The sequence below is a fragment of the Mustela erminea genome, chromosome 5, assembly GCF_009829155.1.
Source record: "Mustela erminea isolate mMusErm1 chromosome 5, mMusErm1.Pri, whole genome shotgun sequence".
In the NCBI taxonomy this organism is placed as follows: Eukaryota; Metazoa; Chordata; class Mammalia; order Carnivora; family Mustelidae; genus Mustela; species Mustela erminea.
In genome coordinates this window covers 131286837-131301302 of record NC_045618.1, presented here as the reverse complement: position 1 = coordinate 131301302, position 14466 = coordinate 131286837, and the positions used below count along the sequence as shown (strand labels likewise).

General features: G+C 41.0%; 1 protein-coding gene across 11 annotated transcripts in view; it reads left to right on the top strand.

Annotated features, from left to right (window-relative positions):
• The window catches only part of TTLL5 (tubulin tyrosine ligase like 5), a 283373-nt gene that overhangs the window by 266824 nt on the left and 2083 nt on the right, over window positions 1–14466 (top strand). For 9 of the 11 annotated variants that reach the window (XR_004286139.1, XR_004286135.1, XR_004286136.1 and 6 more), the window contains one exon: window positions 14287–14406. The gene's annotated coding sequence lies outside the window, so the exon portion shown is untranslated. Of the gene's footprint in view, window positions 1–14286; window positions 14426–14466 lie in introns of all 11 variants that reach the window. The other 2 variants (XR_004286141.1, XR_004286137.1) reach the window with 1 other exon arrangement.

Genomic DNA, 14466 nt, shown 5'->3' with positions numbered 1-14466 from the left:
AGGGGATGTCAGAGGGCATGGATACCAGGAAGTGGAAGTCACTGGAGGCCATCTTTAAGGCTGCACCACCACACTAGTTTAGATTTGTTTTTAACAAAGTAGAAATTAGAAGTCAGCAGATGGGCAAACTGGCATATTTTACATGTGTAGATTCAACATCATCAAATACATGGCACCCTGGCTGATAGAGGTGTAGTATGGCCTATAGGTTCTTCATCATTCTGTGAAGCTAAGATTGTTCTGATCTGGAAAATAAAATTTTGACCTTTAGGACAAGGTTTTCTAGGGGTGGAAAAAAAGATGATTTTGTGAACGAGATTGTAGAGAAGTGGTCCAGTGAATCTTGTCTGTGTCTAATACAGTGATGCTCACCCAGGGCTGTATATACCAAGGGGGTATGCAGGGGAATGAGAGGGAAAGAGGAGGGAAGGTAGCATGAGTCATAAAAAAAGCATAGCAAACCATAATATAATCTTCTGTAGGAAAAGTGAGAAGAAACAGCTTTTATAAGACAAGGTACAGAAAGTAAATCTGAACAAAATCTTGGATGATAGAACATAGGTCGTAAAGAGTTGAGAAACAACTCTCTCTTTTATGGTTAATAGACAAAAAGGAGGGATAAGGGATAGCGGGTTAGAGGGGGGCATGCGGGGAGCCATAATACCCAGAGAGGGGGTACATAGTAGAAAATCCAAGGAGGAATGAAAAATGATTAATGGGCTCTATGGATTAGTTTGGAGGCAAACACAATCTAACAGACATATGCAGGGGCCTTTTGAGAGCCAGTAGGAAGAACTCTACAAGAGGAGGATGGGTGATAGTTGAACCCCAAGCTTTAGTTCAAAGGATCCAAAGGACATCTGCTCTGTCATGATTGCAAGCTGACATCTGATTCCTCGCTCAGTATGCTGGAATTCCAATAGCTTTAGGCTCTAAAATTAGTGGCATCGTCAGCTTGATTGTCTAGTGTTTTTCTAACAATCAGTCTATGTGGCAAAGTTGTCATTATTCCCAAGAACAGTCAGATTTCTTTTCACCAACAGCCCTCCTTTTGACGTCTTCAATGATGCTATCGTGAGGTTAAACTGTCCCTTTACCTTCCAGAACATTCTAAAAGCTATCACTTATAATAACCCCTCTGAGTACTAAGCTTCAATAATTTGGCTCCTGCTTCATCAGAACTCCCCTTTGGGTGACCCTTTGTTTTAAGAGAGGAAGAAGCTGTTTCCTGTTATCTCCTGGTTGCACGATAATGAGATGACAGACCAATTCTGGGTCTCTTTCAGTTTTCCTTACACAAAGCTGTGGAACTAGAGCAGGACAGTACAGGGATCTCACAAGATGACCCTCCCTAGAAAGGTCCCTTTAGATTTGAATAGTGATTCTATGGCTAATCTAAAGAGTTCCCCCTTAAATAGTTGTTTATGTTGGTATGGAACACTTTCTGAGATACATTGTTAAATAAAAGATACCCAAGAAGCCCACTGAAGATTATGTTCCCATTTGTATAAAAAGGGGAGCAGGAATATACATTTGTATATGCATAGGCTGCTCTGAAAAGGACATACACACGCACACATACACACTGGGAATGAGTCTGAGGTAGAAGACACTTTTAACCCTATACCTCTTGTATTATTTGATTTTTTTTTAATTTTGTGCATGGATTACTATTTTTTCGTAGTTAGAAGCTATTTAAAAATGCCTTTATTTTTCAGTCATTCATAGAATTTTTTAATTCCAATATAGTGAACATACGGTGTTATATTAGTTTCAGGAGTACAGTATAATGGTTCAAAAGTTCTATACATTACTCTGCTCATCATCAAAAGTGTGCTCTTACTCCCCTTCCCTGTTTCAACCATCCCCCCTCCTACCTCCCTTCTGAGAATTTCCCCAGTTTGTTCTCTGTATTTAAGAGTATTAAAGTATTTAAGGTTTTTTTTTGTTTGTCTCTTTTTTTTCTTTATTCATTTGTTTTGTTTCTTAAATCCACAGATGAGTGAAATCATATAGTATTTGTATCTCTGACTTATTTCACTTAGCATTATGCCCTCTAGATTCATCCACATTGTTGCAAATGGCAAGATTTCTTCCCTCTTTATGGCTAAGTAATATTCGTGTGCATGTGTGTGTGTGTGTGTGTGTGTGTGTGTGTGTGTGTGTGTGTGTTTGCACCACATCTTTATCCATTCATCTGTCAGTGGACACTTGGGTCGCTACCATATTTTGGCTATGGTAAATATTGCAGCAAATGCAGGAGTGCATGTATCTTTTCAAATTAGTGTTTTTGTTTTCTTTGGGTAAATACCCAGTAGTGGAATGACTGGATCATATGGTATTTCTGGTTTTAATTTTTGAGGACCCTCCATGCTGTCTTCCACGGGGACTGCACCAGTTTGCATCCCCACCTACCATGCACGGCGGTTCCTTTTTCTCCACATCCTTGCCAACACCTGCTTTTTCTTCTGTTTTTTATTTTAGCCATTCTGACAGGTATGAGGTCATTGTGGTGTTTGTGTTTGTTTTGTTTATTTTATTAACATACAATGTATTATTTGTGTCAAGGGTATGGGTCATTGTAGTTGTTTTTTTTTCTAAAGATTTTATTTATTTGTTTGACAGAGAGAGATCACAAGTAGGCAGAGAGGCAGGCAGAGAGAGAGAGGAGGAGCAGGCTCCCCGCTGAGCAGAGAGCCCGATGCGGGACTCGATCCCAGGACCCTGAGATCATGACCCGAGCCAAAGGCAGCGGCTTAACCCACTGAGCCACCCAGGCGCCCCTTTAATTGGATTCTTTAGGTTTCTTCATATTGCGTTACATAAGTTCTTTATGTCTTTTGGATATTAACCGCTCACTGTATACGTCATTTGCAAATTTCTCGCAGTTGTCTTCTTGTTTTGATTGTTTCCTCTGCTGTGCAGAAGCTTTTTATTTTGAGGTCGTCCCAGTAGTTCATTTTTGCTTTTGTTTCTCTTGCCATCAAGAAGAATGCTGCTACAGCCGATGTCAGAGACATTACCGCCTGTGCTTGCTTCTAGGATTTTTATGGCTCCAGGTCTCGCATTTAGGTCTTTAATCCATTTTGAGTTTCTTTTTGTGTATGGTGTGAGAAAGTGGTCCAGTTTCATTCTTTTGCATGTAGCTGTCCAGTTTTTCCAACACCATTGGTTGAAGAGATTGGCTTTTTTTCCCCAGGCATATTCTTGCCTCTTTTGTCATAGATGAAGTAACCATATAATCATGGGTTTATTTCTGGGTTTCGTATTCTGTTCCATTGATCTATGTGTCTGGTTATGTGCCAACGCCATACTATTTTGAGTCCTACCCCTTTGTAGTATATCTTGAGATCTAGAATTGATTACTTCCAGTCTTGTTCTTTTTCAAGATTACTTTGGCCATTCAGGGTCTTTTGTGGTTCCATACAAATTTTATAATTATTTGTTCTAGTTCTGTGAAAAATGCGGTTGGTATTTTGATAGGGATGCATTAAGTGTATAGGTTGCTTTGGGTAGAATGGATGTTTTTACAATACTGGCTCTTCCAGTCCGTGAGCATGGACTGTCTTTCCATTTCTTTGTGTCGTCTTCCGTTTCTTTCATTCATGTTTTAAAGTTTTCAGAGTATAGGTCTTCTGTCGCTTTGGTTAAGTTTATTCCTAAGTATCTTATTTTTGGTGCAATTATAAATGGGATTGTTTTCTCGATTTCCTTTTGTCCTGCTTCATTATTAGTATATAGAAGGTGCATGAATTACTTTTAATATAACACAAACAGAAACAGTTTTTAAAGAGAAAGGCATTGAAGAGAGGAAATTTTAGTTCCCACATAAAGCCTTTGAACTCACGCTGTGTCCTCTCACGCGGGCGCCTGAGCTTTCCAGTTCTCCCCTCTTGTCATCGCAGTTTGAAAACTCCTGACAGCAGGGGCTGCTAGCCGTGGGGCACCTGCTCCGCCCCGAGTGCCGGGGCTTTACGTGGAGTTGCTTCCCCTCATCACCACAGCCGTCGCATGAGGATGTTTCTTCCGGTCTCCTTTTCAGCTGCGACTTGTCTATTTCTTCCTCTGGGACTTTTTAGAAGATGGAGAGGACACGGTTCCAAGATAGATTTTCTGTCCAATGCTTGATCGGCACTTTACTTCAGCAAAGACCGGAGGGACCCTTCTTCTGAGGGGTGCACTGGTCAGTTTCGCCCTTGAGTTTCTCTCTTCTGTTCATGTTTCCTGTCTCCGCGCTTCTGATTTTAGTCACGTTCCGAACTTCACCTTCATTCTAACAGTACTGACCAGGGAGCCTCCACTGCGGCCACCCAGACTCCGTTACAGCGATAAATCTTTCAGACACATAAGGAGAAGGTGTACCTACTCAAGTGGGCTCACTTGAGTAGAGAGAATTAGGGTGACTCCAGCTAAGCATCATGAGATCTTTCCTATGCTCTGTCTCTCTCTCTGCCTCATGTTCCTTCTCTCCATCTTCATCTCTTTCCATTTCTTTTCACAGCTCTGTAAACCTCCCTCTTCCTTCTTCATGACTTTTCTTCCTTGGAGCCAATCAGTGGAGGGTAGAGTTGAAGCAGCTTCAGCCTTATTCTTTCCAGTTCCATGACCACAGAGTACAAACAGTATTTCTCTTTTTATGTTAGGATATAGAAATCCGGAGGAAGGGCTGTGATTGGCTTGGCTTGGCTTGGATGATGTGACCAACTCTTGTGGCAGTTGCTGTGGCTCCGGGGGGATGGGGACCTTGGACAGGTCTGGATCACCTGCCAGCTTTTGTGATCAAGAGGCTGCGAGACTCTCTGAACTATAGAGAACAAACTGAAGATTACCAGAGGGGAGGTTGGGGGGCAGGAATGGGTGAAGTAGAGGAAGGGGATTAAGTAGTGCACTTGGCCTGAAGAGCACGGGAAAATGTATGAAATCACTGAATCACTGTATTGTATAAACTCATATAACACTGTGTGCTAACTATACTGGAATTTTTTTAAAAAATGCTTATGGTCCTGGCATTCGTAGTCTGGCCATAATCACCAGGTCGGAATAGAGCAAGTGGGGAGCTGGCAGGCAGATGGGGAGGGATATTAGGAGACAAAGACAGATAAAGACAGATTTCCCCTACTTTTAGCCCAGAGCTTTCTTGCAACTGTGCAAATATGGGGTTAAATAAGACAATGTGTGTGATAAATAGTTCATATGGTACCTACAGCAGAGTAAATGATAGGGCAATATCTACGGACTAGCTTCTTTGATTGACTGTCTTCTTTAATTGTGGCAAAAGGCACTTAACAGGATTTACCACTTTAACCATTTTTAAATGTACCATTCAGTGGATTAAATACATCCATATTTTTGTGCAACCATCACCACCATCCATCTCTAGAACTTTTTTTTTACAAAACTAAAACCCTCCCCATTCTCCTCTCCCCCACCTCCCGGAAACCCCTGTTCTCTTTTCTGTCTCTATGAATTTGACTATTCTGAATATCACATATAAGTGGAATCATGCAGCATTTGTCTTTCCGTGACTGGCTTATCTCACTTAGCATAATGTCTTCAAGGTTCAGCCATGTTGTGGCATGTGTCAGAATTTCCTTCCTGGAAGGCTGAATAGCCTATTGTATGTATGTACCACGTTTTATTTATGAATTCATCTGTCAGTGGATAGTTGATTTGCTTCCACCTTTTGAGTTTTGTGAGTAATGCTGCTGTGAACACAGGTGCAGAAATGCCTGGTCAAGTCTGCTTTCAGTTCTTCTAGATATATGTCCAGAAGTAGAGTTGCTGAGTCGTGTAGTAATTCTATGTTGAATTTTGTGGAGACCCGCCATATTGTTTTCCATACAGCTGCACCATTTTACACGCCTACCAACGGTGCCCAAGGGTTCCCTTTCTCCACACCCTCGCCAACACTTCTTTTTTTATTTTTATAATAGCCATGCTAATGGTTGAAAGGTAGCCATGCTCATGGGTGAAGAGGTTGTAAGTTATTTAAATTAAACATTGGTAACTGGGCTAGTACAAGTGCCATTGACAGAAGTAGAGCACCGAGTATTGGATGGGACAGATAACACTGAGTATTTTAAAAGTCAAATTTGACATGGTGGCTGAACATTCAACCTAGAAAAATCTTCTCAAAACCAGGGCACGGGAAGAGTTTAGATCCAGATTTTAGATAGATCAAGCCAGATCCAGAGTTTAGCTGTAAGTGGATAAATTCTCTGAGGGAAAGAATGTTTAAAAAAAAAAAAAAAGAAAAGGCAGCCAAGTACAGAAAAGAAAGAGGCGACAGTGGAACCATCCAAGGAGGCAGACTTGAGAGGCACTGGTTATTTCAGAATCTCAGAGACCCACAGAGGGGAGGAAGAGTCCAGAGGATGGGGATGATTGATGAGCGCAGATGACATTATCTAATTACCTGCAATTAAAATTTTGTTAAATTGAATCATTTTTGTGTGAATACCTTCCTGAAGAGTCCCTTATAATTTTCAGAACACCCGCATGTGGATTATTTATTTAGCCCTTAATCTGGTGAAGTACACAAGTTGTAATTCCCATATTACAAGAAATAAACTGAATCTCAGGGAGATTGAGGTTTTCCTTAAGTTTGGTACCTCTCGTTTTCCCAAGATGATCAGTTTGGTGGAAGCTGAAGACAGATGATGCCAAGTGGGTATCAGAGTAGTTTCCCCTCAAACTAGTGCCCTGGCATCTTGTCATCCCTAGCATGGGCGCTTTCCCTTAATACTCCCGGAAACAATTTCTACTGGCCCCTCTCAAGTTCCTCTGAAATACTAAGGAGTTTGAATCTCTAGACTCAAGAACAGTAATTTGTGAATGATGGGGTCATAAGCAAACAGAGGATCATCAAATCAGTTAATGGGTCATGACCAGGCTCACCAGAGCCAGTGGTACATGTGTCTTCCCAATGCTGTGAACACTCGGTAACTTCCTCATGTTGGTTACTTGAATTTGGCTGTGGTTGGAATCTGCCAACACCACAAAGCTGGGACCTTTGTTCGTTTTACCACAGAGAACCAGTTGTTAAACCTTCACTAGCATGCCACTGATCATAACCATTTCTTCCCCTTCCCTCCCACCCCTCCTGCAATGGAACAGAATAGAACAGAGAGAAAAAGATTGAGGGTCCATCTGTGATAAAAGTAAGAATTGTTTTGTGAGATTTCTGTTTAGGTCAAAAAGATATTTATGTATGTATTCATATAACATGTATTTTTCACTAAAAATAAGTTTGAAAGTCAGTGGTCTAGGGTCCTTCCATTTACCTTCCTCAAGTACTTGAAAGTCTGCTCTTCTGCTGATCTTTAGGCAAAGAATTACTAATATCCAGCATTTTTTTTAAGATTTTATTTATTTATTTGAGAGAGAGACAGTGAGAGAGAGAGCATGAGCGAGGAGAAGGTCAGAGGGAGAAGCAGACTCCCCGTGGAGCTGGGAGCCCGATGCGGGACTCGATCCCGGGACTCCAGGATCATGACCTGAGCGGAAGGCAGTCGTCCAACCAACTGAGCCACCCAGGCGTCCCCTGGCATCTTTTTTGAATGAATGCTGTATCTGCTGTGGGAGGAATGAGACTGAATTTGTATCAGGCTAGAAATTAAGGTTCTAGAATAGACAAAATCCTCCTATATATCAGTTCTTTTGAACTCAAACCTACATAAAAAAATCTCTTTGTACACCCCACCAAAGATTTTTGTAGACCGAACATGTATTTGTCCTATGCTCAGAAAGCAATAATCATAATTGTAAGTCCCAAAGATTAGAAGGCCAATAAATAGCAGAAATCAGACTTCAGCACATAACCTTGGGTTACTCTACCATTTTTCATTATGAGAACTTTCTATAAAGAAATTAAATCTTTTTTTGAAGTAAATAAACTTTTTGTAAATCACTTTCCTTTTAATGATTTAGTGATTTGTTTTATAAATCCAGATTTTATATATATTTTTATATATACGTACATGTGCATTATATAGAAACATTTTATATATAAACATAATATATATAAGGGCGCCTGGGTGGCTCAGTGGGTTAAGCCTCTGCCTTCGGCTCAGTCATGATCTCGGAGTCCTGGGATCGAGCCCCGCATCACGCTCTCTGCTCAGCAGGGAGCCTGCTTCCCCCTCTCTCTCTGCCTGCCTCTCTGCCTACTGTGATCTCTGTCAAATAAATAAAGTCTTTAAAAAAATAATATATGTAAACATATATATTAATATCCCAGATATGCTTAAGTGGATTATTTCAAAACTAGATAGATGTATAAAGATCATGGAATTAGACGTCAAGAAGTTTGATTCAGATCAGCCTTGCAATTTTTAAATTTTCATTAAAGCGAAGCTACTAAACATTTTCATGCAAAAAACTCACAGCCCTGCAAACATGTTAAATGGTCTCCCCTTAACTATCAAAATGGAGTTACAAAAAGAAACATTTTTCACTGAGTAACATTGAAAAGTTGTCCAGACAGGTTTCTCTGTTCCGCGATATCATTCTGTCCTGCCCATTTGACTGCTTTGTTGAAGTAAGAAAATGAACCGGAGTGAGGGGACATGGTTTTTACAGGTTTATAGGAGTTAAATATACTTTCAGAAATGAGTTAGGGACCATTTTTCTTAGAAGAATTCAGCTTCTTGCATATATGAGTTCAGTTCCTTACAGTCAAATTCCTTAAAATAGCATCTTATTAAAACTCTTCTACACTTACTTGCAAGCAGAAATTCTCCCCCATAGACGGACCCTTGACTCAGGTTGCATTTAGCATCTGAGAGTCCAACCAAGTGCCCATATGTTTCGCTAGACATAAAGAAGGATTTCGGGGAGGCCTGAGCGCTCGGGGTACTGCTGTGGTCCGCCAGCTCGCTCCCTTCTCCCCTGGGGCTGGCTTCAGAGCGCCTCCGGGGCTGCCTTTGCTCTGAACGAGCCCCTTGCAGCTGTGCCCGGCGCCTCTGTGTCACCAGGCAGGGTTTCAGGAAATGGATCTGATGCTCTTATGCCTGTGTTGTTCATTCCTACATACTGGAGCTGTGCCCCGGGAAGGTGAGGGGCCAGCAGCTTGGCCCTCACGCCCCAGCTGTCCCTTTCTCCTAATGTCACTCAGGATATAAATAAAGTGATTCATTCGCTCTCTTATCAAACCAGAACATTGCCAGAAGGTACCATCAGGGCCACTCTAACCCATTGGAACGGCCTTAGGGGCCCATCTATGAGGCACAATGTAGAAAGCCTTTGCATTTAAGTCATTTTAAAAATTAAGTTTTTAATTTTATTTCTCCTGTTCGCTTCAGACCTGGGACGGAGAAAAATAACTGCAGGGACACATTCGTGTTGTTTGAGGTCTGGCCTTCTTTAGTGGCGTGGAAGTCATGATGCATCCTCTGATTTTTTTCTTGTTTGGAAAAGCCGTGAGTCAGATGACCTTATTGAAAATGTGCTTCCCTTTTCTCCACGCAGCCGATGAGTGGTAGGAGCGCTGGTCTGGAGCACGGATTGCTGCTTTTCACACGAGGCTTTGGTGTTTGCAGAAGCCAAGTTTGCATTGTTAGTTGGCAATCCTTGGCTGCCCATAGGGTACACTGCTGTTGACCGTTGTCCCCATCATTGACCCAGTGTTTTCCAAGCAGCCCCCGTATAAATAAGTACGTGGCAAAATGCTAGGAGCTGGCTCAGGTCATGTGAAGTTGTGTAAGACGCTGTCCCTGCACTTAAAAGAGTGTATCCACAGGACAGGAGCAAGACAGAGCCCCCCAACCCCCAAGAAAGGTGTAAGAAACAATAATTTGGGTGGTTCGGGAAAGTCTGTCAACCACCCCTTCAGGGGACATACTGCTCAAAGTGAGCACGAGCATGATCTTTTCCCTTAGCAGTTCTGCATGCCTAACTGCTTCTCCTCATCACTCACCTGGCAGATGTTGGCCATAGTGTTTAAAGTATTTTTATTTGCTGTGTTACAGTAGCACAATCTGGTTGCTTACTGTGATACTACTGGAAGAACAGTGGGCTGGAGGACAGATTGGGTTTGTTGGACTCCAATAGTGGCCAAACCAGTACAGTGTCTTTTACAAGGGCTTCAAGGTTTTTAAGGGTAATTGATAATAATTTATGTCTATGGGCTGGTTGACTTTAAAACTAACCTAAGAAGATGCAGCCTCATTTATTTGTTAAGCACCAAGTGAGTGTATAGATAGTACGAACCATAGGCATTTCAAAAAAAGAGAGAGAGAGAGAGAATTTCCAGGTCAGGACATCAAAGCAAAGAAGAAGATGGACAACTTCAATGACTGGTTTTTCAAAATCCTACCAAGAAAGAGCCAAGCTGTGATCATGGCCATGGAGGCAGTGAGCAGGGAAACACAGTATCATTGTTGTCCTGTGTATTGTTCCTGCCCTGGGGTTATCAGCAGGCAGGAGTGGAGACCCAAGCAGCTCTGGACCAGGATTATGGCAGGTGTCATGGACGACAGGCAGAGCATCTAATTGAAGACCCGTCACATGAAGATAGGACCCCAAAGGGCCGTATTCCCCATGTAAAGGTCAACCAGAAGTAAACCTTCCCTTCCCACTTTACCTCTTCTCCCTCAGGCACTGAAAGAAAATTGCCTATCTGGAGCCTGGGTGCTGAGTGAGATGGAGTAGGGGGCTGTCCGCTGATGACTTATAACCACAAACTAGCCCTTGTGTAAGGTTGGGCATGAATTCATATTCCCTAGGTACCCTGAAAAACTTCAAATGGAGAATTTAATCTGAGGTGATCCAAAGCTAATAGCGGCCCCAGGCACATATACTTTGCAAATGCATATTTTTTTCTGGAAGAATCTTCCTTCAACTCAAATCCCAAATAATTCTTACAGGTAAAGGTCTAAGAACTGTGAGATCGCAGTTTAAAACCACAAAACAAATAAGGAATCATTGCACCATAAGCAAAAGTCAGCAAAGTAACAAATAACAACAATATTAGACCCACAAAGACTGAGATACTGAAATTACCAGACAATGAAAAATAAAATTTCTCATGTGTTTAGATAAATTGAGGGTGTAAAAGTATGAGTAAAATCAAAAGATAAAAGTTATGACTAAGCAGATTTGAGAAAGAACTCTGTAGTACTTCAGAATTGCAAAGATACAGTAATTACAGTTTTCAAATCCATGAGTGGGCTTAACTGCAGGTTAGAGGTTAAAGATATTTAATGAGCTCAGAGATATATTTAAAGAAATTACATGATCTGCGGAACAGAAAGAAAAAGTGATGAAAAGCCAAATGAGAGGACTTGATAGATATTTAGACAATTGGAGTTCTGGAAAGAAAAATTTAAAAAGAGACAGTGACAATATTTGAAGGGATAATAGCTAAAAATATTCCAAAAACTAATGGAAGATACAACTGGCTATAGTGACTCATAAGAAATCCACATCTAGACACACCATACTTTAGAATACTAAAGACAAAAGATGTGAAATTTAAGTCCCTAACGGCCAAGGAAGGCTTTCCAAAGGAATGCCAGCTTGATAACAGCGTGCCCTTCGACAGCAGTAGTGGAGCCAAACTATGGTGTGAGATTGCCATTGGTGAGAAAAAATAAGTACCCCACCAGAAATGTATTATAAGCAAAAATATCTTTAATGAATGAGGATGAAATTTCCATCATGTAAAACCCAGACAAATTTGGCATCGGTAAACCTTCACAAAAGGAAAGATTCTAAAGAATAGACTTCAAACAGAGGAAGATGATACCAGAGAAAGGTCTGAGATGCCAAAACTGACTTACGAGCAAAGAATGTAGAAAAACATGAGCAAATAAAAGCGTAATAATCAATAAAGTAATCATGTTCTTGTGAAGTTCAAAAAAGAAGGGGATGAAAATATCCAACACCAGTATTGTGTTAAGCAAGACAGAGGTATGATCAGAGTTAAGTAGTCTAACTTGACCTTGTAAAGCAAAAAGGTAAAGATGATCATTCATTTCAGCTTTCCGTAGTCAGTATATACGAATGCAAAATAAATAGAGTTACTACTAAAAGAATGGAAATTATAAAACTTGAAGGAGGAAAAGAAAACACATGAGTATGGACGAATAGAAAGCACAACTTAAGACGGGGCGTGGGTGGCTCAGTCGGTTAAACACCCAACCTTCGATTTCAGCCCAGGTCATAATCTCAGGAGTCCTGAGATCGAGCCCCACATTGGACTCCATGCTCAGCAGGGAGTTGCTTGAAGATTCTCTCCCTCTGCCACTCTAATATAAATAAATCTTTAAAGAAGAACCCAACTTAAGACAGTAGAAATAAATAATAGTATTTGTAATTACAAAAATGTGAGTGGACTTAATGTTCCAGTTAAAGTGAAAGATTGATTCACTCAGCAAATACTTACTGAGCAGCTACACCAGGCACATAGCACAGAGCAGTGAATAAAGCAGCCCCAAAACCTTAACTGGAGATACAGACAACAAACCACCTAAGAAACACAGATAGTATGTTACACAATGGTGAGTGTTCTAGAGAAAAATAAAACTATCCAAGATAGAGAATGGGGAGAGTGACTAAACTTAAAAAATAATAAAATAAAAAAGTTTGCAAGTTGTATATTTTTTTAGCAATGGTACAATTGCTTTGGAAACAAGGTTAGCAGTTTCTTAAACCTTTAAGCTTAGGGTTACCATATGTATGACCCAGCAGAAATGAAAACATATGTCCAGACAAAAACCTTGTACATGATTGTTTATAGCACCATGACTGCTAATATCCAGGAGGCAGAAACAACCCCAATGGCCATCAAGGGATGAATGGATAAATAAAATACACACACACTGGAGTATTATTCAGCCATAAAAAGGCAGACAGAACTGCTCCATGCTTTAACACAGATGACCCTTAAAAACATTATGCCAAGTGAAAGAAGCCAGACACAAAAGACCACATATTGCATGATTCCACTCATATGAAATGTCTAGAAGAGGCAAACCTATAGAACAGAAAACAGATTAGTGGTTGCCTAGGGCCAGGGGACAAGATGAGCAAGGGCAATGGCTAATAAGTGTAGGTTTCATCTCCTTGCAATGAAAATGTTCTAGAATTGATTGTGGTAGTGGAGGCATAACTCTGAATATACTATAAGCCACTGGGTTATACCCATTAAATTGATTGTATGCTGTGTGGCTTATATCTCAATAGAGCTGTTTTAGTGTTTTAAATCAATAAACAGTAACCTCAATAAGAAAATAAGCAAAAGCCATGTCCAGGCATTTCACGGAAGAAAAAAACATGTATGCACAATAGATACTTGGAAAGAGGCTCAACCTCATTCCTAGCTGGGACAATGCTCATTAAAACCGCAGTAGTGGTACACATTGTGTGCCCACTGGACTAGCAAATATTTTACACTCCAGCAATCCCCCTTCTCCACATGTAGGGGAGGTAGAGAAGCTGCTCTGGGGGTTGGAAGGGGGAATTGGTACAAACCACTTTGGAATGTAATAGGGCATTATTTTGAGAGGATTGAAGATGGAAGCATCCAGGACCCAGCAGTTACACTCCTAAGTATACAACTGAAGACATTTTCCCAGCTGTGTGCTGAGATCACGTATAATAATAGTTACGGCAGCACTGTCAGATTGAACCACAAAATTGTGAAAACAACACAATTTTTATGGTTAGGAGTGTATGTAATAAATAAACCTGTTTTAAAAAACCAAACAAGGGAAAGATAAACACAGAATTCAGCATCGTGGAAACAGGAAGGCAGTGGGAGGGCTTCACAGGGGATGCACGGTGAGAGTAATGTCCTTGTAAACTGGGTGGTGGGATGTAGGTCTGTATGGTCAGGGTGGGGACAGCGGTCCAAGGCAGAGTGGGTTCCTACAATCCAGCATTCAGCAAAGACTGACACAACTCAGAAGCGTACATGAAACAGTTTTCCCTGTAGTTCAACACCGAACGCTAATAATGCTGACCTTACATTTCTAGAAAAGCTTAACATATTCAGCATTTTATATTTAAGAAGCAAAAGGGATAAAATGTTCTTATCCAGGTAAAAAGCAAAAGGAGAGAGGAAGGGAGGAACTAAGAAAAGCACAGAAAAAAGCAGCAGAACAGGAATGTGTTAGATTTCCAACCAAGTGGTTAAAATGAAAAGTCTTCAAGTTCAAGGTGAACATTTATTTGGCCACAACTTCTTTAGTCTTCAGTAGTGCTAACTAAACCAGACGTTGCTGTTAATAAAACCTTGCACACTCTTCATTTCGGTCACTGAGCGGCTGGTTCTCTCTTTTTCAGATCCCGCTCACACTAAAAGATGAACCGCGACTGCCCAGAGGAAGAACCTATTTGCTACTCCCGCACCTGCGGGGGCGTGACCGAGGCTGAAGCATCCACCTGCGCTGTGAGGGGTCCACGGTACTTTTTTTTCTTTTCTTTTCTTTTCTTTTCTTTCCTTCCTTCCTTCCTTCCTTCCTT